Source organism: Monodon monoceros, unplaced genomic scaffold (genome assembly GCF_005190385.1).
Source record: "Monodon monoceros isolate NGI ecotype Baffin Bay Population unplaced genomic scaffold, NGI_Narwhal_1 Super_Scaffold_20, whole genome shotgun sequence".
Classification (NCBI taxonomy): Eukaryota; Metazoa; Chordata; class Mammalia; order Artiodactyla; family Monodontidae; genus Monodon; species Monodon monoceros.
This window is the reverse complement of record NW_021703777.1, coordinates 106,301,594-106,318,149: the sequence shown is the minus strand read 5'-3', so window position 1 is coordinate 106,318,149 and position 16,556 is coordinate 106,301,594.

Below are 16,556 nucleotides of genomic sequence, written 5' to 3'. Positions count from 1 at the left end.
GCTTGCTGCTCTTATTGTTTAATAGTGAGAGTCTCAGGAAGCAGCTGCATAGCACAGGGAGATCAGGTCGGTGCTTTGTGACCGCCTGGAGGGGTGGGATAGGGAGGGTGGGAGGGAGGGAGACGCAAGAGGGAAGAGATATGGGAACATATGTATATGTATAACTGATTCACTTTGTTATAAAGCAGAAACTAACACACCATTGTAAAGCAATTATACTCCAATGAAGATGTAAAAAAAAAAAAAAAAATAGTGAGAGTCTCCCCCTGAGTCTTACTCAGTGTGTATTAGGGAAGGGATGTTAATCTTAGATTATGAGAGGGTCACTAATAACACCAGTAATAAAGGGTGTTTACACCACAGCCAGCATTTACACATAGGAAGTTTTTCTGGGGACTATAAAGCAGAATGTTTCTGAAATTCCCATAGTTATATAAACAAGGAAAACTTTGGAACAATTAAAAATATGTTGCCTTGAGAAAATAAGGAAAAACATAGAAATTAAAAGTTTTTAAGCTTCCTGGGACTTCCCTGGTGGTGCAGTGGTTAAGAATCTGCCTGCCAATGCAGGGGACACGGGTTCGAGCCCTGGTCCGGGAAGACCCCACATGCCACGGAGCAACTAAGCCCGCAAGCCACAACTACTGAGCCTGCGCTCTGGAGCCCGCAAGCCACAACTACTGAGCCCACGATCCACAACTACTGAGGCCTGTGCACCTAGAGTCCATGCTCTGCCACAAGAGAAGCCACCACAATGAGAAGCTTGCGCACCACAACGAAGAGTAGCCCCCGCTCACCCCAACTAGAGAAAGCCCGCGCACAGCAATGAAGACCCAATGCAGCCAAAAATAAATAAAATAAAATAAATACATTTATAAAAAAGGTTTTTAAGCTTCCTTTATATCTTCAGAAAGGAAACTAACAGTTTTTTAATTATTCGTTTTTTTAATGTATTTATTTTATTTTATTTTTGGCTGCGCTGTGTCCTTGTTGCTGTGCGTGGGCTTTCTCTAGTTGCGGCAAGCGGGGTCTACTCTTTGTTGCAGTGCACGGGCTTCTCATTGCGGTGGCTTCTCTTGTTGCGGAGCCCGGGCTCTAGGCGCGCGGGCTTCAGTAGTTGTGGCGCACGGACTTAGTTGCTCTGCGGCATGTGAGATCTTCCTGGGCCATGGCTCGAACCCGTGTCCCCTGCACTGGCAGGCAGATTCTTAACCACTGCACCACCAGGGAAGCCCCGGAAACTAACATTAATTAACCACCTCTTGGCAGATATATTATGTTGTCATTTATGTTAGTTCTTATTTATTCTTCATGACAATTCCATTAGGTAATTACTAATGTCACCACTTTACATATGACAAAACTGAGGCTTGGGAAGTAAAACGAACTCAAAAAGTATATTCTGTGATTGGATGAGAACTAAAGGCAATTGCCCTAAATATAAAACAGATTTAAGCTGTTTAAGATGAGACAAATTTATATAGTTATCCTTCCTCTTATATATTCTGGGGCCAAATAATTCCATATACATTATAGAAAAAACACAGAAGTTTAAAAAAAAATAAATTTACTAATACAAAATAAAACTGCCAAGTCAGAACATATCACATTCATCTATATATCGAATTATTACTGTTACTTCTTTACTCTGTTCTGAAAGGTAAGTTTGTTCCAGGAACCAATTCGCTATTTTTTTTAACATCTTAAACTTTCAAGTATTTTCCAACTTGAGTTTGTAATGTTATACAAGCCAGATAAAAAAGAAATCTTTCATGAGTAAAATTTGCACATCTGTTACCATCTGTGTCCTAACCAACAACCTTCCTATAGAAAATGTTTTGTTTAAACACAACATAAACTTTGTAACTGAAAACCAAACAAATAATGAATATAAGCATGGGCATTAGAGTATGCCCTTAAATAAGCAGAATCTTATTCAGCGGGGGGGGGGGGGGTATTGTATGTAAATGAAGAAGGGACAAATGTTGGAAGAAACAAATACTTAAAACTTTATGGGGACTTCCCTGGTGGTCCAGTGGTTAAGAATCCGCCTTCCAATGCAGGGGACGTGGGTTCGATCCCTTGTCCGGGAAGTAAGATCCCACGTGCCGCAGGGCAATTAAGCCCGCGCGCCACAACTACTGAGCCCGTGCGCCACAAGCTACAGAGCCCACGCACCACAACTGGAGAGAGAAAATCCGCGCACCACAACTAGAGAGAAGCCTGCGCGCTGCAACAAAAATTTCCGCATGCAGCAACGAAGATCCCACAACTAAGACCCGACACAGCCAAAAATAAAATTAAATTAAAAAGAAAAGAAAAGAAAAAACCATTATGTACAGTAGAGCCTATCATTTTAAGCTGCATATAAAAGCAAAACTGACAAATTTTTACTGTGCACAATCAAATCTAAACTCAAGGAAAAAAGGAGCATGTTTAACGTAGAAAGTCATACTAAAAAGCCTTGAAGTCAGGAATGGCTCTGCCAGTCAAAAGAGAAGGGAAACCCTACAAATAAGTTTTAAACTAAATTCTAAACAAACCAGAGCTACCAAGGCTATTAATACTACTGACTTCGGTGTGACTTCAGTTTATTTAAATATGTACTAGAGAGGAAATTAGTAGCTTTGTTTCTGTCAGATAATAATACACAATTTTATCCTAGATTTATTTCCAAGGACATTTTGCAAGATGACAATACCTTTGAACTATGCTATTTCCTTCTGGGTTCCGCATATGCAAGGGTATATTTATTTCCCCAGCTCGGCAAGTATTTATTGAGTGATAACTCTATACCAGTCACTGTGTGAGGCATTATTATGTCTCATGATCTATACAAACTCTTTCTAATGTGATATGAAATTGTGGATTTTGTTATTTCTGTCATTGTTTTAAACTTTGAAAATCAAAATTTGCAAATAAAACATAGGTACATGCCCACTGTAACAACAGAGACACACATGGAACAATTTCCTTTCATCACTGCTCTCATTTTAGTTTTCCTTCCAGAGGTAGTGAGGCCCCTGGGATTAGTTCTGGAATGCACAATTGGAGTAAATGTACTAAGGTCTGGAAGAATCCCCACCTTGGTTTCTGACCCAGAGAATGAGGGCTCTAATGGTAGGAAAGGCTAAGTGGAACCAACAGAACTGCCTTTACCTTCCAAAACAATAAATCAGAAGTGACTGCAGAGATCGATGTCACCATCAAGGACTTGAAAGATGCAGAGTGGGAATTCCTAGCACATTACATTCAGTTAGCCAATTTGGCCCTTTTAAGGAAGGATGAATCTTGGAGAACAACAAAGAATGAATGTAAACTGAATCATGCGGTGCCTCCAACTGCAGCTGCTGTTCCACATGGGGTTTCATTGCTGGAGCACGTCACACCCCCGACACCTGTTAGGTGGCTATTGATCTGTCAAATGTTTTTTGATCTGTACATTGGTAAAGGCCATCAGAAGAAGTTTGTTTTCAACTGGGAGGGTCAGCAATACACATTCACAGCCCTATCTCAGGACCATGTCAAACTTCCAACCCTATGTCCTAATCTGATTTTCAGGAACTTTTTTGTATTGCCTTTTCAATTGCAGGCTATATGCCATTGCATTGATGATATGATGATTGGACCTAGTGATCTAAGTAGCAACAACACTAGATACGTTGGTAAGACACACGCATGATAAAGAATGGAAAACAAGCACAATAAAACATCAGGGGCTTCTCACTGAAATTTCTAAGGGTCTAGTAATTTATAACATGTGAGATATTCCTTCCAAGGTAAAGGATAGTTGCTACATTGATTCCTCCTTCCACTAAGAAAGATGCACCATGAATGCTTAGGGAGCTACTTAGGATTTTGGAGACAACATATACCTCATTTGGTCATGTTATTCCAGTTTATTTAGTGAGTAATCCAATAAGTTGCTAGTTTTGAGTAGGACCCAGAACCGGCAAAGGCTATGCAACAAGCCCAGTCAGCCAAGCAAAATGCTCTGTCACTTGGGCCATATGACACAGCAGATCCAATATCATTTGTGATGTCTGTGGCACATAGGGATGCTCTATGAAGCTTTTGACACGCCCCTTGAGATGCATCACAGAATGGAGAGCTAAGGGTTTTAGAATAAACTTATGCCAGCCTCCGCAGATAAATAATTTACTTTGAGAAATAGATTCTGGTTTGCCACTGGGCGTTAGTGGAGACTAAGGTATTGACCATGGGCAACAAGCCACCATAAAACCTGAACCAGCCATCACCAATTTGGCATTGTCTGACCTATCAACTTATAAATGTGGGTACCCACAGCAGCACTCAATCAACAAATGAAAGTGCTATGCAGGAGATCAGGCTTGAGTAGGTCCTGAATGTGCATGTAAGTTGCATGAGAAACATTCTAAGATCCACATGACCCACATTCCTGCCACATTGCCTCTTCTCTCTCAGCCTGTACACATGGCATTATGGAGAGTGCCCTATGAGCAGTTAACTGAAGAAGAAAACACTGGGGACTGTTTTACAGATAGTTGAAGGAGTGATGGCCAGAGTTGCAGTTCTGTAGTGATTCACGGGCAGTGGCTAATCACTTGGCTGAATGGATGGCCAGGGAATTAGAAGGAATACAATTGGAAAGTTATTAAGGATGTCTGGAGGAGAGGCATATGGATAAACCTCTCTACATAGGTATGAAGTGTGAAGATATTTGTACCCCATGTGACTATGACCCAAAGAGCAACCTATGTAGGGAATGACATTCATAATCAGGTGGATAAGAGACCCGTCCTGTGGACATCAGTCACCCTCTTTCCCCAGTCACTCCTGTCCTCGCCCAGCAAGTCCACAAACAAAGGGCCCTGGCAGCAGGGATGCAGGTTATGCATGGACTTTCACTCATCAAGGCTGATCTGGCTAGAGCCACTGCTGAGTGCCCAACCTGCCAACAGTAGAAATCAACAATGAGTCCCAGTCTGGCACCATTCTCCCGGAAGATGAGCCAGCCACTTATTAGTGGGTTAATTACATAGGAACGCTTCCAGTAGGCACTTGGTTCTTACTGAAACAGATATTTGCACTGGATACAAATTCTCCTCCCTTGCTCACAGCGCAGCTACCAAAATCACTACTGTGTGGACTTGAGGAATGCCTTATTCAGCATCATGTTAAACCACACAGCACTGCTTCTGGCCAAGAAACTTGTCTGACAGCAGATGAATTGTGGCGTCTGTCTCATGTTCATGGAATTCACTGGTTTTATCGTGTGCGCCATCACCTTGAAGCAGCTGTGTGGAATGTCGGAATGGGCTTTTGAAAAGTCAGTTATGATGCCAGATTAATGTCAGCACCTTCTGGGACTAGGACAATGTCTTCTAAGATGCAGCATGTGCTGTAAATAAGTGATCGATATATGATGCTATTTCTCTTAGAGCCAGGATTCACCAAGTCCAGGAATCAAGTGTCAAAGCTGGGAATGACTCCTCTCACGGTTACTTCTAGTGATCCACTAGTGAATTTTTTGCTTCCCATTCCCTACAACTTTGGGCTCTGCTAGTCTAGAAGTTTTAGTCTTAAGTGAGGAATACTTCCACCAAGGGACACTTCAACGGTTCCATTAAACAGAAATGAGACTGTCACCTGCCCCTCAGTGTCTCATGCCATTGAATCAAAAAGCAAGTGGGGGCTTCCCTGGTGGCGCAGTGGTTGAGAGTCCGCCTGCCGATGCAGGGGACACGGGTTCGTGCCCCGGTCCAGGAAGATCCCACATGCCGCGGAGCTGCTGGGCCCGTGAGCCATGGCCGCTGAGCCTGCGCGTCCAGAGCCTGTGCTCCGTAACGGGAGAGGCCACAACAGGGAGAGGCCCGCGTACCAAAAAAAAAAAAAAAAAAAAAAAAAAGGCAAGTAGGGGGTACTGTATTGACTAGGGCAGGTTGACCCTGACAACCAATTATATTGCCACCACGAAACAGCAGTAAGGAAGAGTGTGTCTAGAATGCAGAAGGTCCCCTGAGATGCCTCTCAGTACCTCCGTATTCTGTGATTAAAGTCTATGGAAAACTTAACAACCGCATAGGGGCAGGGCTCTTAATGGCTCAGACCTTTCAGGAATTAAGGTTTAGGTCACTCTGGCAGACAAGAAACCACAACTAGCTAAAGTTTTTTGCTGAGGGCAAGGGGAATATGGAATGAGTAGTGGCAGACTGTAGTTATAAATACCAGCTATACCCATGTGAACAGTTGTAGGAATAAGCACTGTAATAGTTATGAGGAGTTTTCTTTATTTTGATACGAATATATTTATATGTATATTCACCGTTTTTCTCTTTTCTCCCTCCCACTCTCCTACCATGTATAGAATATTTGCTGATGGTGTTTAACCTCTCAGTATTTAAGTTACTGGATATCAAAGAAGGAATATGACTTGTCTAGAAGACAGATGATTATCACCCCTAAATGGATAAAAGGACTTTTTTTTCCTCTTTGGAGAGACCATGTTACAGTTGTATGAGGGATAGTTGCATTATGTTAGGAAGAAGCAAATTGTTACTATTTCTCTTATTTGAAAATTAAGTTAAATACAGCTCAAAAAGGTAAACATGGATGCCAAGCTGACAAGGGATAGACTGTGGTGGATTTGTATCATATCAATTTAGCTAAGCTGGAACTATATTTCCCAGAATCCCTTTACTGTGTAGTTCTGAATTAGTGTGATCCCCAAGTGACACTATTATTTTTTAGACACTTTTTAAGCTAGTGAAATAAATTTCCACCTAATTATCAGTTCCTTATGAAACATTTAAAATATTCAATTGAAAATAACACATTAACTAAATGAATTATGAAGCATCCATATGGTAGAATACTACACAGCCATTAAAAATGATACTGTAGAATTTTATCTTCTGAAATGGACAGATGTTCATAACAAATTTAAAATTATGAAAATCAGACCGCAAAATTGTATTTAGGGTATTGGCCCAGTTGATATTGTATGCATTTTCTGGGCACTATATGTTGAAAAAAGTCTGAAGGGACATAAAGGTTATTAATAGCTATGTGATGAAATTATAGATCTTTCCTCTTCTTTGAAACTGTATGTATTTTCCAATTTTTCTATAATAAACATGTATTACTTTTGTAATTAGGATTCAAACTTTTAATAGCGTTTTGTTGGAACACAGCAGATATCTTCTTTCTGGTGTTTCATTGGCATATCTGTCTCTCTACCCAGGTATCGCTCACTGCTGTATTCTGTAAGGGATAAATAATAATGCTTCCCAAATTTGCTTCCATTCTAAGTAAGAGTGGTTGGATGTTTATTACTATGCACCATCAGATAGTCAGCTGCAGTATCAGAAGCTCAGCATCTTGAAGTCTGGGTCAACATGTTTTTCACCACTGACTTTCCTGCACCTCTCACAGTGCTGACACATAGCAGGACTCATTAAATATTAGTTGAATGAATCAATGAACAAACAGACCCTTGGCTCTTCCATCTCTTTGATCCTTCAATGTGTCATCTTAACAATTGCACTTCCTTAATGTTTATTTCGGTTTTTTAAAATATAAAGTTATTTATTTACTTATTTATTTTTGGCTGCGTTGGGTCTTCGTTGCTGTACGTGGGCTTTCTCTAGATGCGGCGAGCGGGGGCTACTCTTCGTTGGGGTGCATGGATTTCTCATTGCGGTGGTTTCCCTTGTTGCAGAGCACGGGCTCTAGGTGCTCGGGCTTCAGTAGTTGTGGTGCGCAGGCTTATTTGCTCCGCGGCATGTGGGATCATAGTTCCCGGACCAGGGATCGAACCCACATCCCCTGCACTGGCAGGTGGATTCTTAACCACTGTGCCACCAAGGAAGTCCCAATGTTTCTTTAGTTTGTTCCCACCTCTCCATCTTCCCCACAACGTGTTAGTCCAGACTCACATCATCTCTTGCCCCAGTTCTCTTCACATTGCAGTTAAGATGCTTTTTCTAAGAAATTGAAAAAAAATCTCAAAATGCCAATCAAGACGACAAACTTACTGCTAACTAGAGAGAAGTAAGTTGGATCAGAAGCAAAATTTGGACTGTTTTTATTCGTTACTATCTTCTTTCTTTTCTATCTCATAGCTCCCTTCCATATTTTAATATCTGTTTTGTGGAAATTGTGGGTATACTCTGAAAGCATCTGCCTTCTCTTCAGAAGAGATGGGGACCAAAAATGGCAAGCAGTAGGGCTGGTCATGATAATGTTCGCCATTTCTTTCCTCCTTCATTCATCAAGCGTTTGTGGAGCGCGTAGCAGAGACAAGCACTGTTCTATGCAGTGGGGGTATCTGATTCCTGCCTCCAGGAAACTGTCGTTCTAATCAGAGGAGAAACACACACGCAATTAATGGCAGAGCTGTCTGAGAAGCGCATGCTCATTGGAGGTTTGCACCAATTGCTTTGAGAATCCTGGAGTGATTCATTATCTCAAGTAGGAAAAGGCAGGTTTACAGAGGAGCTCGCTTTTGAGCTGAGCACCGAAGGAAGAGCTGGATTCCTTAAGAGTCAGGAAAAAGCTTTTCAAGAATGAGGACCAGCCTATGCAAAGGCAGAGAAGTGGGAGAGCCCAAAAGAAGCTGAGCGGTTGTGTACAACAGAGAGTAAAGGAAGAATGGCTGGAGATATGACTCAAAAAGGAAAGAGGGGCTTCCCTGGTGGTGCAGTGGTTGAGAGTCCGTCTGCCGATGCAGGAGACACGGGTTCGTGCCCCGGTCCGGGAAGATCCCACATGCCGCCGAGCGGCTAGGCCCGTGAGCCATGGCCACTGAGACTGCGCGTCTGGAGCCTGCGCTCCGCAACGGGAGAGGCCCCAACAGTGAGAGGCCCGCGTACCGCAAAAAATATATATATATATAGAGGGTCTTTCATGATGCATTTAGATTTTATTATGTAGGCAATAAAAAACTGTTGAAGGATTATTTTTTAAATGAAATAGTCAGTTGTGTGTTTGGAAGATGGATGAATAGCAGGAAGATGTGAGGCAGAGAGAACTCTTAGGACCTTCATGTGGGAGTCTATATGGGAGACGATGAGTGTCTGCGATAGACAGGGGGAATGAGGAGAGCAGGGAGGTTGATGGTGATGGAAAGATTACAGAAGATCTTTCACTGGTGGAAGCAGTTGAATTTGATCAACAAATAGATATGAGGCCTGGTTACTCTGGAGAGAGAAGGCTCTGGTGAAAGTGAACTGTGAATTATGGCCCCAGGCAACTCTGCAGCTTTGTCCAACAGCTGGACCAAAGAAGAAGGTCTTTCCTGGAGCCGGAGGAGGAGGAGCCTGGGGAAATGGCCAGTGTCACTCAGGGCTTCGGTGGATACAAGAGCCAGGTCGGAGCATGTCCCCCCAGGGACTTTGATTATAGGTACACACCCGGCCCATCACCTCCAACCCACACAAGGCCTCTCGGAGGGAGATACAAGGAACAGCATGCTGAGGTCATGCCATCTGCCTGGTGAGAACTATTGTTCTAGAAGGACCCTCCAGGAGTGGACCTTGGTAGGATTGGGAAAGAGGCCAGGGTTAGAGATCCAGGAGTCAGCAGCATCTGGGTGATAGTGGGAGTCATATCGGTGGATGAACTGCCAAAATAAGAGATGGAGCAGGCAGGGCTTTTGTTTGGAGGGATCATGGATCTCCTTATGGAGCTGATAAAAGCTATGAGCTCTCTTCCCAGAAAAGTGCCCACACACACCCACTGAATGTGGCTATAATTATAGGAAGTTCATAGAGTAAAGTTAAAAGGGTGAGAGGGAAGAGAGTTGAAGATGATGCCTAGGGAATCACCCACATACTTAAGAGGATACTACAAAGGAGATATAGCAAGGTCAAAGGGCCATGGGAGAGCAGGAGCAGAGAAAACTCAGGAGGGGGAGCTTCCAGCAAGTCACGTGGAGTGAAACTGAACAGAAGCCACTGGATTTGACAATTGGTCGTTGGTAACATTTGTCCAGTAAATATTTTATTAAGTGCACAATATTATGGTGACTTGAGTGCGGATCTGACTCTACTACCAGACATCGTCCTAGAACATTGTATCATGATCAACGCCCATATATATTTGGTGAATTAATTCATTAATTTCAGTACTGTGGTGGCAGGAGAAGCCAGATTGCAGAGGGAGGAAGTGAACGGGAATTAAAAAAATAATAGTAGAGAATTAGTATAGGATTTATCCCTCCCAACACAGCTGGGTATGAAAGGAAGAAGAGGGCTGAGGTGGTAGCTGAGAGGGGTTTTTAAAGATGCTGGGACTTGGGCACATTTGTATAAGATAGGGGAAGAAAATTGTGGAGAGGGAGGGACTGAAGGTGGCAGAAGGAGGAGAGGGGGGTAAGTAACAGCAAAATTAGGGCCATGGTCAGAGTGTGTGGATGGAGCCCACCAGGGTGAAGTTTACCTTGGAAAAGATTTGAGCCATTTTTTTTTTTTTTTGGCCATGTGCAGCATGTGAGATCTTAGTCCCCCAACCAGGGATCGAACCCATGCCTACTGCATTGGGAACAGAGTCTTAAACACTGGACTGCCAGGGAAGTCCCTGGAACCATCTTCTTTTTTAAAAAAAATTTTTTATTTCTGGCTGTGTTGGGTCTTTGTTGTTGCGTGTGGGCTTTCTCTAGTTGCAGTGAGCTGGGGCTACTCTTCATTGTGGTGCATGGCCTTCTCATGGCAGTGGCTTCTCTTGTTGCAGAGCATGGGATCCAGGTGCGTGGGCTTCAGTAGTTGCAGAACACAGGCTCAGTGGTTGTGGCTCATGGGCTTAGTTGCTCCGCGGAATGTGGGATCATCCTGGACCAGGGATTGAACCCGTGTCCCCTGCATTGGCAGGCGGATTCTTAACCACTGTGTCACCAGGGAAGTCCCCCTTGAGCCATCTTCTAGAGAAAGAGAGCAGAAAGAAGATTAAAGGCATAAAGAAACCAACACTTAGTGTCCTATTAATCTGCCTTCTTTAAACCACCCAATTGGTTTATTAATTCCATTTTTTTCAAATGAGGAAACTTAAGTTTACAGACATTGACAACATGTTCAACTTGCCATAATCCCAAAGTGGCAGAGCCCTGTTCTGCTGATTACAAAGCCCACAATTTTATGTACATTAAAGTTTGGAGGTGCCAAAGAGGGAAAGGGAGCTGCAGAAGTTCATGCCTCATGGTTTCCATACTTTCAGATATTATTAGACCACTTGGAGTGAGTGTTGGGTCGAGGAGAGAGGCAAAGACTTTGAGACAGCCACTGTGAAGAGTGGATTACATTGTGGCATAGGTATACAGATTTTTTAAAAAATTAATTAACATAAGATAACCTCATCCACCAGAGGGCAAACAGCAGAAGCAAGAAGAATGACAATCCTGCAGCCTGTGGAACAAAAACCACATTCACAGAAAGATAGACAAGATGAAAAGGCAATGGGCTAGGTACCAGATGAAGGAACAAGATAAAACCCCAGAAAAACAACTAAATGAAAGGTAGACAGGCAAACTTCCAGAAAAAGAATTCAGAATAATGATAGTGAAGATGATCCAGGACTTTGGAAAAAGAATGGAGGCAAAGATCAAGAAGATGCAAGAAATGTTTAACAAAGATCTAGAAGAATTAAAGAACAAACACACAGAGATGAACAATACAATACCTGAAATGAAAACTACACTAGAAGGAATCAATAGCAGAATAACTGAGGCAGAAGAATGGATAAGTGACCTGGAAGACAGAATGGTGGAATTTACTGCTGTGGAACAGAATAAAGGAAAAAGAATGCAAAGAAATGAAGACAGCCTCAGAGACCTCTGGGGCCACATTAAGCACAACAACATTCGCATTATAGGGATCCCAGAAGGAGAAGAGACAGAGAAAGGACCCGAGAAAATATTAGAAGAGATTATAGTCAAAAACTTCCCTAACATGGGAAGGGAAATAGCCACCCAAGTCCAGGAAGTGCAGCAAGTCACATACACGATAAACCCAAGGAGAAACACGCCGAGACGCATAGTAATCAAATTGACAAAAATTAAAGACAAAGAAAAATTATTGAAAGCAGCAAGGGAAAAATGACAAATAATATACCAGGGAACGGCCATAAGGTTAACAGCTGATTTCTCAGCAGAAACTCTACAAGCCAGAAGGGAGTGGCATGATATACCTAAAGTGATGAAAGGGAAGAACCTACAACCAAGATTACTCTACCCGGCAAGGATCTCATTCAGATTTGATGGAGAAATCAAAAGCTTTACAGACAAGCAAAAGCTAAGAGAATTCAGCACCACCAAACCAGCTCTAAAACAAATGCTAAAGGAACTTCTCTAAGTGGGAAACACAAGAGAAGAAAAGGACCTACAAAAACAAACCCAAAACAATTAAGAAAATGGTAATAGGAACATACATATCGATAATTACCTTCAACATGAATGGATTAAATGCTCCAACCAAAAGACACAGGCTTGCTGAATGGATACAAAAACAAAACCCATCTATATGCTGTCTACAAGAGACCCACTTCAGACCTAGGGACACACACAGACTGAAAGTCAGGGGATGGAAAAAGATATTCCATGCTAATGGAAATCAAAAGAAAGCTGGAGATGGGCTTCCTTGGTGGTGCAGTTCTTGAGAATCTGCCTGCCAATGCAGGGGACATGGGTTTGAGCCCTGGTCTGGGAAGATCCCACATGCCGCAGAGCAACTATGCCCGTGAGCCACAACTACTGAGCCTGCGCATCTGGAGCCTGTTCTCCGCAACAAGAGGGCCACGACAGTGAGAGGCCCACACACCGCGATGAAGAGTGGCCCCTGCTTGCCGCACCTAGAGAAAGCCCTCGCACAGAAACGAAGACCCAACACAGCCAAAAATAAATAAATTTATTTTTTAAAAAAAGAAACCTGGAGTAGTAATACTCATATCAGATAAAATAGACTTTAAAATAAAGAATGTTACAAGAGACAAGGAAAGACACTACATAATGATCAAGGGATCAATCCAAGAAGAAGATATAACATTTATAAATATATATGCACCCAACACAGGAGAACCTCAATACATAAGGTAACTGCTAACAGCTCTAAAAGATGAAATCGACTGTAGCACAATAGTGGGGCACTTTAAAACCTCACTTACACCAATGGACAGATCATCCAAACAGAAAATTAATAAGGAAACAGAAGCTTTAAATGACACAATAGACCAGATAGACTTAATTGATATTTATAGGACATTCCATCCAAAAACAGCAGATTACACTTTCTTCTCAAGTGCGCACAGAACATTCTCCAGGATAGACCATATCATGAGTCACAAATCAAGCCTCAGTAAATTTAAGAAAATTGAAATCATATCAAGCGTCTTTTCTGACCACAATGCTATGAGATTAGAAATGAATTACAGGTAAAAAAAAGGTAAAATACAGAAACACATGGAGGCTGAACAATACATTACTAAATAACCAAGAGATCACTGAAGAAATCAAAGGGAAATCAAAAAATACCTAGAGACAAATGACAATGAAAACACAATGATCCAAAACCTATGGGATGCAGGGCTTCCCTGGTGGCGCAGTGGTTGAGAGTCTGCCTGACGATGCAGGGGACACAGGTTCGTTCCCCAGTCCAGGAAGATCCCACATGCCACGGAGCAGCTGGGCCCATGAGCCATGGCCACTGAGCCTGCATGTACGGAGCCTGTGGTCCGCAACGGGAGAGGCCATAACAGTGAGAGGCCCACGTACCTCAAAATCAAAAACAAAAAAACAAAAACAAAACCTATGGTATGCAGCAAAAGCAGTTCTAAGAGGGAAGTTTATAGCTATACAAGCCTACCACAAGAAACAAGAAAAATCTCAAGTAAACAATCTACCCTTACACTTAAAGGAGCTAGAGAAAGAAGAAAAAACAAAACCCAAACTTAGCAGAAGGAAAGAAATCATCAAGATCAGAGCAGAAATAAATGAAATAGAAACAAAGAAAACAATAGCAAAGATCAATAAAACTAAAAGCCGGCTCTTTGAGAAGATAAAAAAATTGATAAACCATTAGCCAGACTGATCAAGAAAAAGTGGGAGAGGACTCAAATCAATAAAATTAAAAATGAAAAAGGCGAAGTTACAACAGACACCGCAGAAATACAAAGCATCCTAAGAGACTACTACAAGCAACTCTATGCCAATAAAATGGACAACCTGGAAGAAATGGGCAAATTCTTAGAAAGGTATAACCTTCCAAGACTGAACCAGGAAGAAATAGAAAATATGAACAGACCAATCACAAGTAATGACATTGAATCTGTGATTTAAAATCTTGCAACAAACAAAAGTCCAGGGCCAGATGGCTTCACAGGTGAATTCTATCAAACATTTTGAGAAGAGCTGACACCCATCCTTCTCAAACTCTTCCAAAATATTGCAGAGGAAGGAACACTCCCAAACTCATTGTATGAGGCCACCATCACCCTGATACCAAAACCAGACAAAGATACTACAAAAAAAAAAAAAATTACAGACCAATATCACTGATGAATATTGATGCAAAAATCCTCAACAAAATACTAGCAAACAGAATCCAACAACACACTAAAAGGGTCATACACCATGATCAAGTAGGATTTATCCCAGGGATGCAAGGATTCTTCAATATATGCAAATCAATCAATGTGATACACCATATTAACAAACTGAAGAATAAAAAGCATATGATCATCTCAATAGATGCAGAAAAACCTTTTGACAAAATTCAACACCTATTTATGATAAAAACTCTCCAGAAAGTGGGCACAGAGGAAACCTACCTCATCATAATAAAGGCCATATATGACAAACCCACAGCAAACATCATTCTCAATGGTGAAAAACTGAAAGCATTTCCTCTAAGATCAAGTACAAGACAAGGATGTCCACTCTCACCACTATTATTCAACATAGTTTTGGAAGTCCTAGCCATGGCAAGAGGAGAAGAAAAAGAAATAAAAGTAATACAAATTCGAAAAGAAGTAAAACTGTCACTGCTTGCAGATGACATGATACTATACATAGAGGATCCTAAAGATGCCACCAGAAAACTACTAGAGCTAATCAATGAATTTGGTAAAGTACCAGGATACAAAATTAATGCACGGAAATCTCTTGCATTCCTGTACACTAATGATGAAAAATCTGAAAGAGAAATTAAGGAAACACTCCCATTTACCATTGCAACAAAAAGAATAAAATACCTAGGAATAAACCTACCTAGGGAGACAAAAGACTTGTATGCAGAAAACTATAAGACACTGATGAAAGAAATTAAAAATGATACAAACAGATGGAGAGATATACCATGTTCTTGGAATGGAAGAGTCAATATTGTGAAAATGACTATACTACCCAAAGCAATCTACAGATTCAATGCAATCCCTATCAAATTACCAGTGGCATTTTTTACAGAAGTAGAACAAAAACTCTTAAAATTTGGATGGAGACACAAAAGACCCCGAATAGCCAAAGCAGTCTTGAGGGATAAAAAGGGAGCTGGAGGAATCAGGCTCCTTGACTTCAGACTATAGTACAAAGATACAGTAATCAAGACAATATGGTACTGGCACAAAAACAGAAATATAGATCAATGGAACAAGATAGAAAGCCCAGAGATAAACCCATGCACCTATGGTCAGCTAATCTATGACAAAGGAGGCAAGGATATACAATGGAGAAAAGACAGTCTCTTCAATAAGTGGTGCTGGGAAAACCGGACAATGACATGTAAAAGAATGAAATTAGAACACTCCCTAACACCAAACACAAAAATAAACTCAAAATGGATTAGAGACCTAAATGTAAGACCAGTCACTATAAAACTCTTAGAGGAAAGCATAGGAAGAACACTCTTTGACATAAATCACAGCAAGATATTTTTGATCCATCTCCTAGAGTAACGGAAATAAAAACAAAAATAAACAAATGGGACCAAATGAAACTTCAAAGCTTTTGCACAGCAAAGGAAACCATAAACAAGGCGAAAAGACAACCCTCAGAATGGGAGAAAATATTTGCAAACAAATCAACGGACAAAGGATTAATCTCCAAAATATATAAACAGGTCACGCAGCTCAATATTACAAAAACAAACAACCCAATCCAAAAATGGGCAGAAGACCTAAATAGACATTTCTCCAAAGAAGACATACAGATGGCCAAGAGGCACATGAAAAGCTGCTCAACATCACTAATTATTAGAGAAATACAAATCACAACTACAATGAGGTATCACCTCACACCAGTTAGAATGGGCATCATCAGAAAATCTACAAACAACAAACGCTGGCGAGGGTGTGGAGAAAGTGGAACCCTCTTGCACCGTTGGTGGGAATGTAAATTGATACAGCCACTATGGAGAACAGTATGGAGGATCCTTAAAAAACTAAAAAAAGAGCTACCATATGACCCAGCAATCCCACTACTGGCACATACCCAGAAAAAACCATAATTCAAAAAGACACATGCACCCCAATGTTCATTGCAGCACTATTTACAATAGCCAGGTCATGGAAGCAACCTAAATGCCCATCGACAG